The 16,037-nt window shown below is 47.2% G+C and overlaps 1 protein-coding gene across 2 annotated transcripts in view; it reads left to right on the top strand.

Annotated features, from left to right (window-relative positions):
• Positions 1 to 16,037, top strand: part of JARID2 (jumonji and AT-rich interaction domain containing 2) — a 257,939-nt gene that overhangs the window by 63,320 nt on the left and 178,582 nt on the right. Inside the window, exon 1 of one of the 2 annotated variants that reach the window (XM_047734113.1) lies at positions 5,043 to 5,169. The exons of the other annotated variant lie outside the window; for it this stretch is intronic. The gene's annotated coding sequence lies outside the window, so the exon portion shown is untranslated. Of the gene's footprint in view, positions 1 to 5,042; positions 5,170 to 16,037 lie in introns of those variants that run through there. 2 annotated transcript variants of the gene reach the window in all.

Genomic DNA, 16,037 nt, shown 5'->3' with positions numbered 1-16,037 from the left:
CTTGGTGGCAGCATTCCCTGGCTGATTGATAGATAGATAGATAGGTGAACTTGTTTAAGAACAGGTTATTAGACAGTTTCTTTCCACATTTATTTCCGTTTTATTTATTTGACAGAGCGTGTGCTCCTGCATGCACTAGCGGGGGGAGGGGTGGGGAACAGTGGAGGCAGAGGGAGAAGCAGACTCCCCGCTTAGCGGGGAGCCCCATGTGGGGCTCAATCCCAGGACTCTGGGATCATGACCTGAGCTGAAGGTAGAGGCTTAACTGACTGAGCCACCCAGGTGCCTCCCAGTTGGGCTTTTAAGAAATGAAGTACCTTAAGTATATTTGTCATTGTCAATTAAACCTTTCCCTGGACCTTATAGGGTGGGTGTTGGTAATCCCCTTTGGCGATCTCCCTTAGGGAGCTGAAATGTCCTCTTGGCTCCAGGCACCCTTTTTGTTTTTCTCATCCTTGTTTGGGAAGAGTCTTCTGTCTCGCTGCCCAAGGTCTTGCTAGGACACGTCCCTCTGTCCCTCTGATTCTGGAGAGCAGTTACTGTTCCCAGATGAGGATACCTGTGAGGCTTCCAGAGGTCCAGGAACCTAGTGAAGTTAACTCAGGCAGTTGAGTGGCGAAGTTGACCTGGGATTCCAGTGCGGGTCTGCCCAGAGGGCCCGCTGTGGCTCGAGGGGGGCCCCACCTGTGTTTCACTCCTGTAGGGTCATCTACCCCATTGCTCTTCTGTTTCTAGCCATTTCCCATTTCTTCTCTGATACCTTATTTGTTCTTCACTCGTTTTTGGTTTTCTCCGCTGAACATAAACTCTTGAGGGCAGGAATCTCTGCGTTCCTGCTCACAGATTTACCTCAAGCCCCTGGAACAGTGCCTGGCACTTCCTGCTTCCTGAGTGCTGCTGAGTAAAGAAAACTTTGAAATATGCCATAGTTCACATTTCACATAGTTCACATTGTGATCTGTCACGGGCATGGCTTCGATGGGTACATGGTGTTGGGAGGTCGGTAAAAAGCCTGCAGTAGCCGAAGTTCCTGTATAGTTCGGTACTTGTGTGTTGACCCTGGAAATGCACTTCGAGGTCTCTTGGAGGGGCAGGGAAGAGGGAGCTTGAATTTGCAGAGTGGCGGAGGGAATCCATGGGACACAGAGACCAGAAGGTAGATCTTGAAAGAAATGTTTTGGGGCCTATGAAGTGGGACTGTAGTAAAAATTCGTGAGTTATTATTAGTCTTTTGCGATTCTTGGTTTCTGGAGAATTATCAGTAAAGCGAAAAACCCCCAAAAAACAAAAAAACAAAACAAAAATCCCCCCAAAACCCCCAAAACCAAACCAAACCCAACCCAACCCCCCAAACCATACCTGGATACCTGGCCCAGTTTGGTCCTGGCTGCTCCTGTGAGAGTTTCACAAGAAACAGGAGGAGCGTGGAGCTTGTCTGAGAATTATCATTGTACTGACATACAGGGATTCTGTCAGAAAGGCGGGACAAATATCAGCTGCTTTACCACGCAGAGTGTAGGACTACAGAGCATCAGAAGCCGTGTTGGTCTCTGGGAATTTTGTTCGTTCAACATCAGTGTGGGCGGCTTCCAAAGTGAGGCCTTACTTCTCCCCGCAGTGAGAACAGCTGCCTTTGGCCCAGGGTGGTGAGAACCAAGGTGGGAGTTGGTGCCTCATCTAGAAGAATTACAGTTTCAGACAGCTGTGATTGTCAGCGTGGGACGCGGAGGGGGGCCGTAAACTCCAGAGGGAGGAGTGGAGTCGGGTTCTGACCAGCACCAGCAGTGCTGGGAGCGGCCGCGTATCTAGGGTGCGGTTTGTCTACCTTCAAAATTAGGGGGTGTGGTCAAATGGGGGGGTAGCCTGCGGTTCCCCATCAGGTGTGGTAGTCCTGAGTTATTTGTAGAAAGGAGGGGGTGTATGTGCTCAGTGCTTAATTCAGGTCTGATTGGAGTTTTCAGTCTAATATTTTAACTGGAATTAGGAAAGTGCTTTAAAGAAGCAAGTCCTGGGGCCCCCCAGGTGGCTCAGTCAGTTAAGCACCTGACTCTTGGTTTCAGCTTAGGTCATGATGTCAGGGTCGTGAGCTGAGCCCCGTATTGGGCTCCTCGGTCAGTTTGGAGTCTGCTTGAGATTGTCTCTCTGCCCCTCCCCATGTTCACACTCTCTAGATAAATAAATCTTAAAAAAAAAAAAAAGCAAGTCATGTGGTTATGTGTCCCTTTGGCCCAGTGTCCTGGCCATCTCCTTAGTACCTGCTATTTATTATGACTGACTGTTGAAATACAAATTTTTTTTAATGATTTTTTTTTTTTATGGTTCCCAAATCCATGAAAGAGGGAAGTGATGCTTTTAAATTAATCTTCTTTGTTCAGATGGATTTCCTGAGGCTGAGGACATAATCTGGAGCCAGGATTAGAGCATAGGTAGTTCACATGGGTCCTGCTTTCTTTTGGTTCCATTCCATAAATGCCATTTGGTTAAGTACTTTTTCAACTAATACCTCAGGTACAGCTAAGGGGCTGGGGTCGGGGCGGGGGTGGTTCTGTACATGCTTTTCTAAAAAGCAAGCGTCTTTCTTGAAAAGATAGACAAAATACAGATTCTGCTGTTGTTGACTTAGGAATATTTTATAACAAAGGTTGCCTTTTTAATAATTTTAAGGTTTGCCAAGGGTGGTAGTACTTTCTGTGCTTCAGACTGCTTAAAACCGGGGACATTTTGGGGCACCTGGGTGGCATGCTATGTGAAGTGCTTGACTCTTGATTTTTGGCTCAGGTCATGACCTCAGGGTCGTGAGTTCGAGCCCCACATTGGGCTCCGTGCTCAGTGTGGAGTTGGCTCTGTCTTCCTCTCCATCTGCCGCTGCCTGCCCTGCACATGGGCTCGCGCACGCTCCCTCTCAAATAAATAAATCTTTTTTTAAAAAAAGGTTTTATATATATATGAAACCAAAAATATATTTTATATTTTTTAAAAAATGTATTTTTTAAAGAGGGTATTTTGGACCATTTTTGACATTAGCAGTAGTGGTATCACTGAAATCCTGTCACTGCCAAGATTATCCTCCTGTCTCTCTGTGGCTTTGGAATGTCCTCAGTCTCTTTAAAGAGCTCAGCTCTCGTTCAGTCTTTAGCAGACCTTTGAAGCAGTGCGATGCAGTAAAAGGATCGCTTGAGCCAGAGGCCTTGGGTTTGAAGCTTACCTGTGACGCTAGTGGAAGGACTGTGGGCAAGTCATTTATCCCGTGCGCTCCTCCGCTTCCTCCCGAGTGGAAAGGGAGTCACAGCAGTCCCTTTGATGCAGGGTTTAGATGAGTGTACGTCCGGCACAAGATGAGTCCCTGTGTTAACTAGTCGTGATTTCATGAGTCCTTTTGCTGCCAGGTACTTATGATTAAAAGTGGAATATTGCTGCAGAATTTTTAACTTCATTGTATCAACTTAGCAACAGAAAAAATTTTTTTTTTCTTTTAAGCAATAGAATTTTTTTAGTCAGAAATTGTTTCTTCGTGTCGGTGAAAACCCCTTGAGAAAGGGGGGGAAAAACAGCTCTTAGGACCCATTCAGAAACAATGTCTCTAGAATGAAGAGACCGGATTAACATGTCCCTTTTTTTTTTTCTCTTGCACTTGAGAATGTGTAAGTATCATTTAGGACAGTGGTTTGTTTTCTGAGGGGGTTGTTTATGGTTTGGTGTAACTTCAGAGTCATTTAAAGGTTGATGCATCGATTTGTGGGTAACAGAAACTTTGGTTTGATATCTGCAAACCTTTCTTGAAGAGTAATTTCCCCCAAAACTCCCTAGGAAGTTTTTACCTTTTACCTCAGTAAATCTGGAGTTTTGCTTGCCTTTTGCACTTAAATTTTGCCCTGATTACAAGGTGAACTCTTCCGAAGGTACCTGATGGCTTATGGTATAACCAGGGGGTTCCAGAATGCCAACCACAACGTGCTGTCTGAATTCGTGACACATTGGCTTGGAATGCGTTTTTTGGGTTTCAGTTTGAGTGAGTTCCTTCCTTTGAGTTTCTGCTCCGAGGGGATGCATAGGTATTTGTTCTAGGCCCTTCTGTGCTGTGGGGCGGGGGCCATTTATGTCCTCCAAGGCACTACACAGAGATGGGGTGTGCAGAACTGGGCCGAGGGAGGAGGGGAGCCCTGCTGGTGGTTTGTTTTCCACAGCAGTCCTGCTCCCACAAAGCTGCGGTGTTGGCGCCTCCCTTCTCCTGCCCTCTCTGCTGCTGGCTGGGCCTCACCACCGGGCTTCAGCAGGTGAGGAGAAGAGCCCACAGGAGGCCGAGTCCCGTTTGCCGAGCAGGCCCCAGAAGGGACTGGGACAGCGAGGGGAGTGTGCACACACGCAGTTGCTGCTCTGCCTTTGTTTCTGCACTGCACGGAGAGAGCTGAAGTCCAGGGCCAGGCTGGAGGGTGCATGGCTATGGCCGGCATTTGGGCTTTATTTTTTTATATATATATATATATATATATATATATTTTAAGATTTTTTTTTTTTTAAATTTGTTTGACAGAGAGAGAGCCCGCGTGCCAGCATGAGCAGGGGAAAGGGGCTGACAGCGGGAGAAGCAGACTCCCCGCTGAGCATGGATGCCGGGCTCTATCCCAGGACCCCAGGATCAGAGCCAGAGCCGAAGGCAGACCTTAACCTTAACCGACTGAGCCACCCAGGTGCCCTGGCATTTGAGGTTTAAAAGATGAGTGGAAGAGGAAGGAGAGTCAGGGGCAAGGTCAGGGGAGCTGCTGCTTGGGTTTTGGGGGTGCTCTCTGCAGTCACGCAGGGGTTCCAGTAGAAGAAGCAGGATTTCCCCCTAGGATACCGGGGACATTTTTACACGTGCAACAGGAACTTTTGGGCGTTTCTTGGTTTTTGCTGTTGTGGCTACCTCGTCTGTAACAAGAAGCTGGCTATGCAGCCTGTAGCCGGAAATAGAGTCTGAGAACCACACACCCTGGAAGAGCTTGTCCTGACCCTCCCCCGCGCGCCCCCCCCCCCCCCAGCGTCGTTTCCGACCGGCCTGATTCACAGGTATGGCTGTGCAGGGGCGGGCCTGCCTCATTAGAAAACGTGTTTTGGAGCAGAGACAGTGAGGGATGGGAAAGGTAACAAAACCCTCTTGGGATTCCCAGATTGCTCAGGATGTTATAAACCGTAAGTGCTCCCTTTGATCTCTGAGGGTGGTGTAGGGCAGTCGGGCGAGGGGGTGGTGGTTGCTGAGAGGAGAGCTGGAGCCAGACAGCCGGAATGGCTTGTCCAAAGCTCTGAATCCCAGTGGCAGAAAGCTCTGTACTTGCCACTAATTTCTGTGTTCTTTGCTGTGGTTGGCTTTATTAAAAGGGCCTAAGGAAGCAGCCTAGACGTTCAGTTCCAATCAGTTTTCTGAGCTAAGCCGGTGTGGGGGGTGCGGTGGGGAGGAGTGGAATGGGGCCTTTGGTGATTTCAGAGAAAGGATGACTGGCTTCATGGCTTATTCACTTTCTTGGGGAGAGGGCCGAGAGATCTATGGAATGTTATAAATCATCAAAGGGGTTCATGAGACACAAACAGATGTTTCATCCCGTCTGGAGAGCTGGGACCGATGAGAGCCTGCCGCCTTAGCCGTGATTTTAGGATCGTGGCTCTGACGGTCACTGTCTCGCGTGTAACCTTTCTCTGGACAGGGGCCCGCGCTGGCTGTTCGGCGTGCGAGTGAGATGACGGACGAGCTGTCTCTGGTTCCTGGAACAGAATTGGGCGACGGGGGCGCTCTGTACGAGAGCAGGGGAGCGTGAGGCTTACCCTGAGGGTGGCCCTTTAACTTTCTATGAGGAGAAACCACCTCATCAACGGTTGCAAATTATGTAAATTTGATGCAGTAATCAAGCTTCTTGCTCCGCTGCTTCATTTACCTTTTTGATTTCAGAGAAGCTCTTTTCCTTATTTGAACTGGAGCGAGGTGCCGAGAGACTTGGGTCACACCCTAGCCGGGGAGTGCGTCTGTGTAAATAACGAGCTGCTAATTTCGGACTCACACAGCTAAATTATTAGAGCTCCGTTAGTCTGCGCTCGCTCCGCAGCTTCTCCGTCCTCCGGTGTGTTTCCCCGTATGTTTCACAAATGAAAACTGGGGCGCCTGGGTGGCTCAGTCGGTTAGGCCTCTGCCTTCGGGCTCAGGTCAGGATCCCAGGGTCCTGGCGGGGAGCCTGCCCCCCCTCCCCACTCTGCCTCTCAGACGAATAAGTAAAATCTTTGAAAAACAAAACAAAACAGGGGTGCCTAGGTGGCTCAGGTGTTAAGCGTCTGCCTTGGGCTCAAGTCATGATCTCAGGATCCTGGGATGGAGCCCGGTATCTCCGCAGGTGTCTGCTTCTCCCTCTCCTACCCCCTGCTTGTGTTTTCCTCTCTCTTGCATGCGCTCTGTCAAATAAATTAATTAAAAAGAAAAAAGAGAAGAAAAACTGTCGAGACTTGGAGTGGCTCGGGGGTGGGGAGGCCTGGTGCAGAGGATGGAGGCGGCATTGCTTTTTCAGTCCTCCGCACACGCCGGCCACCCCCAATTCCAGGGACCTTAATATTTCATTAGGACGCAAGTGTAGAGTCCTGGTCATGTATAGCGGTCCAAACTGGGTTAACCTTGTTCTGTTTCCGTCGTGACTGATTGACAAGGAAAGAGGAAAACATTGACTTGAATGAGCCAGTGCGTAGAATATATGGGTGGACGTGGGAAAAATGGACTTTGTGGAACTCCGTGACTGTACTCGGGGCTAGTTCAAAGGTATCTCGGGGTTGCAGTAGACGGTGAAGTGTTGACCGACTCCTAGTTCCTGGAGGTGGTTTTGGAACCCTACTGTATTTTCCACTCATCTGGTATTCATTACAATTGCAGTTCCTAAACAAGATGAAACTGTGTATAGCTAATGACATGAAATGTTTCCTCCTTATCTAATCAGGACTCTTAGAGCAGCTAGATTAGATGTTATTCAGAATGGATAATATAAGAAATAATTACTAACCATATTTCACTTGTGGAATTAACCATATGGCCTCGAACTTTGCATCTATTGCAAATGAAAATAAAACCAATAAAGAGCAGTCTGTAGTATTTTTAGCCGGTGGCACACAAGACGATGATACTGTTGGTTATTTTAATCTGTGTATGAAGTATGATCTGCTGTTTGGAATGCAGCAATTATCTGGTACTGGTGCATTTGCCCATTTTGTTCGTGGAGTTTTGTGAAATTGTAGCATTTTGATTTGGGGAAGGGAGGCGGTGTATCATAATGAGTAACATTCACCGAAAATATCTCTACTCGATTGTATAAAGCAGCATTTGGGGCGCTGGACGCATGTTGAAAGGATTTTGGGAAGAAAATCACAAAGATCTCTTTAAAAAAACTGAGTTTGATTCCTGAACCTTACTGATTTTAGAAGACCTGGGCGTGTGCCACTCTATATTACATTGAGTTTTAATATTATCAGTGTAACAGCCGCCTTCTTGTTACAGGGATGTAAAGGGCATGGCATTATTTTTTTACTCAAGAAGATAAAACTCATACAATTAATTATTTTTGAAGTATTTTGTTTATTTATTCGAGAGAGAGCGAGAGCGCGCGCGTGGGTGCATGAGTTGAGGAGGACAGAGGGGGAGGGAGCAGACTTCCCCCTGAGCAGGGGAGCTGGATCCCAGTGGCCTGAGCTGCAGACCCCTAGCCCACTGGGCCCCTCCCCGGGTGCTCCTCCAATCAAGAGTTACATGTTTGTTGTCTGCCCTGTACAATAACAGCCTCACCATGGCCACGTGGAGTGTTCAGAATTCCGGTTATAGACTAGAACACACTCTCAACGTGAAAGTGCACCCTTGCATAAGGATTAAATATGATAGCAGGGCCGTTCACACGAGATCTGACCAGGAAATGTATTAGCAAGTTTAAAAATCCTTTTGGTTTGTGTCACAAGACATCTGTTTTGAAGCTTTGTTTTTTCTGCCCCGTTTCAAAGCCCAAGAATTTGTGGCGGTAAAACAGGGCTGTCTGTTTAGAACCAAAGACTGAGTGCGTTGGGGGACCTAGCTGTTTCATGACTTGTCAGCAGAAAACACCTTTTCTGCCTCATCTCCTACCACTGCCCTTTGTATCTGCAAATGACTACTGCCCTCTGGGTGAGTAGTTAACACAGATACGATAACAAAAAAGACTTCCCTTGAAGATAGGTAAAGTCAGTCACTAATAGAGCCCAAGTTAGAATAGCAGTTTAATTTTATAACGGGAAGGGTTCTCTACTATTGGAATGGGTGGGAGGGTGGGAAATCTTCATAGTCCTGATTGGTGGAATGAAAAGCTCATAAATGTAATTTCACACATACTAAGAAGTATATGGAATGATGACTGTTCGTTGGACCTTAGCATTCAAGGGACAGTAAGAACAGAGGGCCTGTGTCTGGGCCCCTGTGGCTCTGATTCTGTCCCTGGTTAAAGAACAGGATGCTCAGGTCGTGAGAGCATGACTGTCATCATTCTCTAGACTAATTTTATGTGGATTTGCGATGGGTTACAAAATGTTTTATCATTCAGAGAACTCCCTGGGCCCAAGAAGGGGCCCAGGGGTGTGTGTGTGTGTGTGCGTGTGTGCGTGTGTGTGTGTGTGTGTGTGTTATTAAAGATTTTATTTATTTATTTGACAGAGAGATCACAAGTAGGCAGAGAGGCAGGTAGAGCGAGAACGGAGGAGGAAACAGGCTCCCCGCTGAGCAGAGAGCCCGATGCTGGACTCCATCCAGGACCCCGATGCTGGACTCCATTCAGGACCCCGAGATCGTGATCTGAGCAGAAGTCAGAGGCTCAACCTGCTGAGCCACCCAGGCGCCCTGGGTGTGTGTTTTGAGTAGCATTCTCCCCAAGTCCTTTCTCTTCCTCCTGCAGAACAGGAGGATGCACAGTAATAGCACCTACCTCGTAAGGATTCAGGGAGTGTGAACCACATGAGCAAAGCCTAGAATAGTGCCTGGCACATGTGAGTTTTCACGAACTGTTTCTGGGATTTGTCTAAATACAGTCCCCGGGCAGTATCTTCAGCCAGCAGTCAGGGAACATCTGCATTAAGCCGCGGGCAGAATCAGATTTGCTCTTCCTCAGTCTTTTAGCTAAAAAAAGAGAGCTCCTCTTGCGGGGCGATCTGTAAGGTGGGGGTGTGGGGGTTGGCAGGGGAAGGTTTCAGGATAGAGAAGGAGAGACGGACGATTGGGTCTTCAAGCTTCCCGCCACCCTGAATCCAGAAGATCAGACATAACCATAATATAAACATAACAGCATCCTCTTTAAACCAAAGCAAGAAAAAAATGCCAAGCTGTTCTGAATCACCTGGTTCATTTGAGATTGGGCTGTGAGCGATTGGGTCCTAGCGATTGGGTCCTAGCAGCAAGGTTCATTCTAGAACTGCAGTTCTGGGGAGTGCTGGGGGTAGCAAGCGACCAGGACTGGAGGTTACTTTGCTCTGCAGCATAGTGAGTGTAGGTTTCCCAACAGAAGCATTCTGGCTTTTTCCTTTCTGCTCCCCCAGAGCTGTGGTAAGGAATCTCTTAGATCTGTGTGGGTGGTGGGCTTTTGCCTGCTGGGCAAGCAGGCACAGCCTGGTTTTCCAAATGCATTTCTCCTGCATTCCTTGCTGCCTCCATTAAAGCCTGTCTGAATCGCGTGGGAGTAGTTACCTCTTGTGCTTGGCTTTTTCCTTTCTTACAGTTGGAGGAACTGGCTGGGGGGTGGGGGTGCGGGTGCACGTGGGGAGGGACTCCTGCAGCCCAGCTTGGATCTGCCACAGCACAGGAGAGATCCTGTACTCCTGGGTCTGGGGGTGACTCTCGGCTACCCCCGAAGAGTAAAACCAGGGAAGGGTTCTGCGGCAAGCATCTTGCTGTTTTCCCTTTTGTGCTTTCTCCTCGAGATCCCGCCTTAAGTGCTCAAAGTTATTTGGGATGTGAAGGTAGCCCCTGGCCATGTGAATGTGCCTGGTCTCAGTTGTCATGTGCTATCCGTGGGACATACACATGGCCTTTCTAGGTCTTTGTAATATGAAAATAGAGCTAAAGAACTTGGTTTTTATGTTGGTTGCATGTTTCAATGATGCTATTTTAGATACATTTGAATTGCAGTTGTCACCTGTTTTACCATTTTTATTGGGGCCATTTGATAGTTCTAATACCTTTTTTAAAGATTTTATTTGAGAGAGAGAGAGAGAGTGCGAGCAAGAGAGCTGAAGTAGAAGGAGCAGCAGAGGCAGAGGGAGAAACAGGTTAGGGAGCCTGATGCGGGGCTCGATTCCAGAATGCTGGGGTCAGGACCTAAGCTGAAGGCAGGCAGATGCTTAACTGACTGAGCCACCCAGGTGCCCCCTGTTTGATAGTTTTAAAAGGCGTTCTGTTTCTGTTAGCACTGGTGTGTTCTGTGCCAGAATTTGGGGCATACTTGTGGCCTTTGTCCTCCAAAAGTAGACTTGTTTTGAGGTATAATTAGCATGCAATAATATTCATCTATTTTAGGTAAACAGTTCTAGGAAGTGTGAAAAATGCACATTGTCCTATAAACCCATCAAGTCATAGCCACTGATCTCTTTCCTAGATTTTGTGACTTTTCTAGAATGTCCTAAGTAGAATCACACAGTATGTATCCTTTTGAGTGCAGTTTCTTAATCTGTTTGAGATTATCCACATTGTTCATGCTAGAAGTGCGTTTCTTTTCACTGCTGAGTGGCATTCTGGCGTCTGGACGGACCACAGTTGGTGTCTGTCGCTTCATGAGCTCACAGACATGTGGTTGTTTCCAGTCTTTGGCAGTTACGGGCAGAGCTGCTGTGTATGGGTTTTTGTGAGGTTATGGTATTCACTGCTAGGTATTCATTGCTTGCACATGTTTACCTTTACAAGAAAATGCTGGTCTTTTCCACATTGTACCCTTTTGCGTCCTGCAAGCAACGTGTGAGGGTTCAGTTGGCTCGTGAGGGTTCCTTTGTACTCGGTGTGGTCCGTTTTTAAATTCTAGCCATTTTAAAAGGTGTGTAGTAGAATCTCACTATGGTTTTAATTTGCATTTCCCTAGTGACTGACAGATGTAGAGCGTATTTCCATATGTTTATTTGCCCCTTTTAAAATTGGGTCGTTTTTTGGGTGCCTGGCTGGCTCAGTCAGTAGAGTATGTGACTCTTGGTCTTGGGTTGTGAGTTTGAGCCCCGAGTTTGGTGGAGAGATTACTTAAAAATAAAATCTTAAAAAAACAAAACAAAACAAAAAAACCTGAAAATAAAACAAAAAAAAATAAAAGGACACTCATTCAAGGGAAAAAACAAAAACTTTTGTAAACTTGGGTTTGTATCTGCACTAAGAAATTTTGAACTGAGACCCCCACTCTTTGTGCACACGCATGCAGAACTGAAACCCGTGTCGCGAAACTCGGCCATATTAATAAATGATTTCTATTTATCCGTGACATACTCTGACCTGTCCGGTTTTGTTCTGTTTAATTTAAAAGAAGAATGCTTGTCTGGAGACCGAGCATATTGATTTCCTGTGAGGGATGGTCACAGCTTGTCTTGGATTTATGGACGTGAGACTGCACGGGAGAGCCTTCCTCTTCCTGGTGTGTGTACCGGGAGGGGGTGTTCTTTTTGCCAACTCTGGGTGTTTAAATTTGGTGCCTCATTTTACTTCACAATTAAAAAGGAGGCTAGAGGGTCCTTGCTAGGCCTGGTGTCAAGGAAATTCTGCCTTTTCCCCCAGAGATTCCCTCCATCTTGGTGGTTCCCAAAGTGCCACCCAGGGAATCCTGGGGTTCTCAGAGTCCCTTTTCAGGCATTTGTACATGAAGAGGTATTCCTGTTTTTCCTGTCATTATCTCCTAAAAGTGCGGCAGGGAGCTCTAGATGCTACATGATGTGTGAGATCACATCAGATTGAATTTGGGTAGGAGAATCCAGCTGCCTGATTCAAGCCAGACATCAAGGATTTTGCAGAAGCAGGAAACATTGCCTCATTTTTTACTAAATTTTTTTATTTTGGAAGAGACAGTTTTCAAAAGAATGTTATTTATGTTAACGTTTGGTAGTTATTTTCTAAATGAATTAATATATATATTCTAAAATTTTCTTGGTTTTAGTTCGAAACTTGATTATTTTTATTTTTTTTAAAGATCATTTGTCAGAGAGCGAGTGAGCTCAAGCAGGGGGAGAAGCAGGTAGAGGGAGACGCAGGCTCCCCACAAAGCAAGGAAACCAATGTAGGGCTTGATTCTAGGACCCCGGGATCATGACCTAAGCCGAAGGCAGACACTTAACGACTGAGCCACCCAGGCGTCCTGATACTTTAAAAAAAAAAAAAAGTATATATATTTTTATTTTTAAGTAATCTCTACATCCAGTGTGGGGCTCGAACTCACAACCCTGGGATCAAGAGTCACACACTCTACCTACTGAGCCAGCCAGGCACACCAATTTGAAACTTAACTTTTCTTAACTTGAAAGTTTCCCTCCGTGTCTCTCTTTATCAATATCTGTATGTCTGTATCCCGCATAAACAGTAGTGCTTTTGGTCCTCAGTCATTTTTCAGAGTTCAGAGAGATCCTGAAACCCAGCAGTGTGAACGTTGCTGCTCCAATTCCATGTCCTGTGGCTTAAAACCTTTCCTGCTGGAGGAGTTAAACACCTTCAACCCTTTTTAAAAAACTTTTCGGGCAATCCTGTTGGGACTCCTCTCACTCTTTACAGCTTTTTTCTGTATCTTCACTCAATGAACTTTTACCGCTTTACTCCCCAGTTAATCAATAAAAATTTTTTAAAAAACTTGTTATTGGGGACGCCTGGGTGACTCCGTCGGTTGCGCATCTGATCTCGATTTCGTGATCTCAGAGTCGTGAGATCGAGCCCCTCATGGGGCTCCGCGCTGCTTAAGTCCCTCTTCCTCTGCCCCCCCTACTCATGAATAAATTAATTAAGAAATAAGAAAATTAAAACTTTCTATTATAGGAAATTGAAAATATCTGCAAAAATGGTAAAAATAATATAATATGCCACCACGTACTCCTCTCTTAGCCCCAGCTGGGTTGAGCTTGTGGTCGACTTGGTTTCACTCGTGCTTCTGCTTCCACTTGGATATGTCAAATATCGTGTCATATACTTGGTAAACATATCATTATTAATCTTTAAAAGCTGAGGATTCTGGGGCACCTGGGTGCTCAGTCGGTTAAGTGACTGCCTTTGGCTCAGGTTATGATCCTGGAGTCTTGGGATCAAGTCCCCCATCAGGCTTCCTGCTTGGTGGGGGGTCTGTTTCTCCCTCGGACCCTCCTCACTCGTTTGCGCACGCTCTCTCTTTCTCTTTCAAATAAATAAATAAAACCTTAAAAAAAAAAAAAAGATGAGGATACCGGTAATACCTACGATAGGTTTTAATCCCAAATAATTAGCATTCAGAGGTCCTCTACTGTCTTTCCCTCATCTTGTTTCTGAAGGTTGGTTTAAAATGAGGTCCATACATTGAGATTGGTTGATTTAAAAAACGTGAGTTTATTACTAATCTGACACCTCCACCATGACCTGTGGTCCTGCCCTTTGTTATTGGTTGAGGACACAGGGTTGGCTGTCCCAAGGGGCACAGGTTTTGGGTGTGCAAGTGTGCGGGCTAATTTACCAGCAGCGTTCGGTGGAGGGTGGGGTGGATCTGAAACACTGGGTTGTTGATAGGGTTTTGCTTTGAGGATATGCCATCTTTGGTGTTTTTCATAAAAGGAAGCCCTTCTGCCTGGCCTCCACAATATTCCCTTCTCGTTCATCATAGTTCATTCCCTCACCTGCACATTCTGAGGGGCCCAAACGATGGTATGTGTCATGTTCCATTGGTTCTGGAAACTTCTGGAAGGTTCTTGCCTCTTTGGGTCTGTGAGCACCATTGCATATGGGTAGGTGATGTGACGGAGAGTGTGGGAGTGTGGAGTCCTGTTGGCCTCGGGATGCACGGTTAGCGAAGCCGAGGGTGAGATCTGATAGTGGGGTCTTAGGGAGGTGGGAATGTGAGTGGGACTGAACTCACCTGGCCCCCCCTTTTCCATTCTGGATGCTGGTGGAGGGTGGTGCATGGGGGTGTTTGCAGGTGGGGTCTGGCTGGGGAGGGGAGTAGGAAAGAGGACGAGGTGGGAGATAGAGGATCAACACTCCTGAAACCCGCGGAAGGATCTTGTGTGAACAGGCCCCCCCGCAGGACTGGACAACCTTGGTTCAGAGGCAGTTTTTGCAAAAATCAGATTAATGTACCTGGAGATGAACAGAGCCTGACCGGAGGTCTCTCACATTTTCATCCTTCAAGACTCAGTGTCACTTCCTTTGAGCAGCCTTCTCTCCTCCCTCCCAACACCCCCCCCCCCCCCCCAGGTTGGATGCTGGCTCCACCTCTCTGTCCAGTCACACAGGGTGCGAATTGTTTGTTTTCAGAGGTGCCTTTGGCCCCCTTTGATCTGTCTTGTTAGCAGATTGCTGGTGAATATTTACCGCATGCTGGCCTGGGGAGCTGTTCAGGGATGCTGGATGAATGAAAAGGATCCCCCTGAATGAGATATCAGGGAGGGAAATACCAGGAGGTGAGGTACAGGTCATCCTTCTGCAACGCCCCAGGGAGGGCCTTTCGGCGAGATGTGGGCCCTTTTATAGGTCCTGACAGAAAGGTTGCAGCACACTTACCTCCTCATATTTCGAGTGCTCAGGAAGCAAAGCACACTCCTGCAGAGGCTGCTGCGTGGAATTGAGAAGGCCTGTGGAACTGCCCAGAAATCGGCGGTGGCGGTCAGGCCTCAGGAGCCACTGTTTGTTGAACACCTACTATGTACCCGCCCTCTGTGGAGCGGGGAGGGGTGGGGGGAGGCTTCACATGTATTACCTCCCGTTGCTCTGCCGGTTTCTGCTTCTCTGGCTGTGCTGTCTTCTAGCTGTAGGAACTGGGCATGCTCCTTGAAGACTTGCCACAGACTGAGGATGTTGGTAAAACTTGTTATTGTCCTTAGAAGGATTAGATGATTGGGATGCCTGGGTAGCTCAGTCGGTTAAGCGTCTGGCTTTGGCTCGGGTCCTGGGATCGAGTCCCGCATCAGGCTCCCTGTTCAGCGGAGTCTGCTTCTCCCTCTGCCTGCTGCTTCCCCTCCTGTGCCCTCTCTCTCCCTCTCTGACAAATAAATAAAAACTTTAAAAAAAAGGATTAAATGATTATACACATATAGCACTTAAGCCATAGTGAAACCTTACTGAATGCTTACTCCTGCTTTGACAGAAAAGGGATTGGAAGCATTAAAATGTTCATCCAGGGGCAGACCTGGTTGGCTCAGTCAATGGAGCATGTGTGTGACTCATGATCGCGGGTTCCTAAGTTCAAGCCCCACATGGGGTGTAGAGATTACTTAAAAATAAAAAATCTTTTTTTTTTTTTTTAAAGATTTTATTTATTTGACAGAGGTCACAAGTAGGCAGAGAGGTAGGCAGGGAGAGAGAGGAGGAAGCAGGCTCCCTGCGGAGCAGAGAGCCCAATGTGGGGCTCCATCCCAGGACCCTGGGATCATGACCTGAGCCAAAAGCAGAGGCTTTAACCCACTGAGCCAGCCAGGCGCCCCTAAAAATCTTTAAAAAAAAAAAGTTCATCCAGGTTGTCCAGTGTCATATTAATGCATAAGTGCTAAAGCCAAGCCTGAAGTCTGTCTCAGTCTGTTTTACTCCGGACTTCAGAGCACACATCCAGTGACAACGAGACCGTGTTTCCCCCTGTGACCTCAAACCGAGAGATTCTAGTTGTCCAGGAACCCCTGCCTCCTTTAAAAACTGGTAGAGACTTCATTTATGGCACTGCGCTATGTGGCTTACGGGATGTGGGCTGGTGCTGCTGTAGGAAGGTTGCTTGTTGTGTGTTAGAGCTATACCTTTTGGGGGCCTGTGCCGTGGAAGGATGGGCTGGGGACACACCCTTTGTGCACACAGCTGGCGCACAGTGGCCAGCAGTGAGAGCCTGGGAAGTGCCTGGCAG

Source organism: Lutra lutra, chromosome 6 (genome assembly GCF_902655055.1).
Source record: "Lutra lutra chromosome 6, mLutLut1.2, whole genome shotgun sequence".
Lineage (NCBI taxonomy): Eukaryota > Metazoa > Chordata > Mammalia > Carnivora > Mustelidae > Lutra > Lutra lutra.
This window is presented reverse-complemented; position numbering and strand designations above follow the sequence as displayed.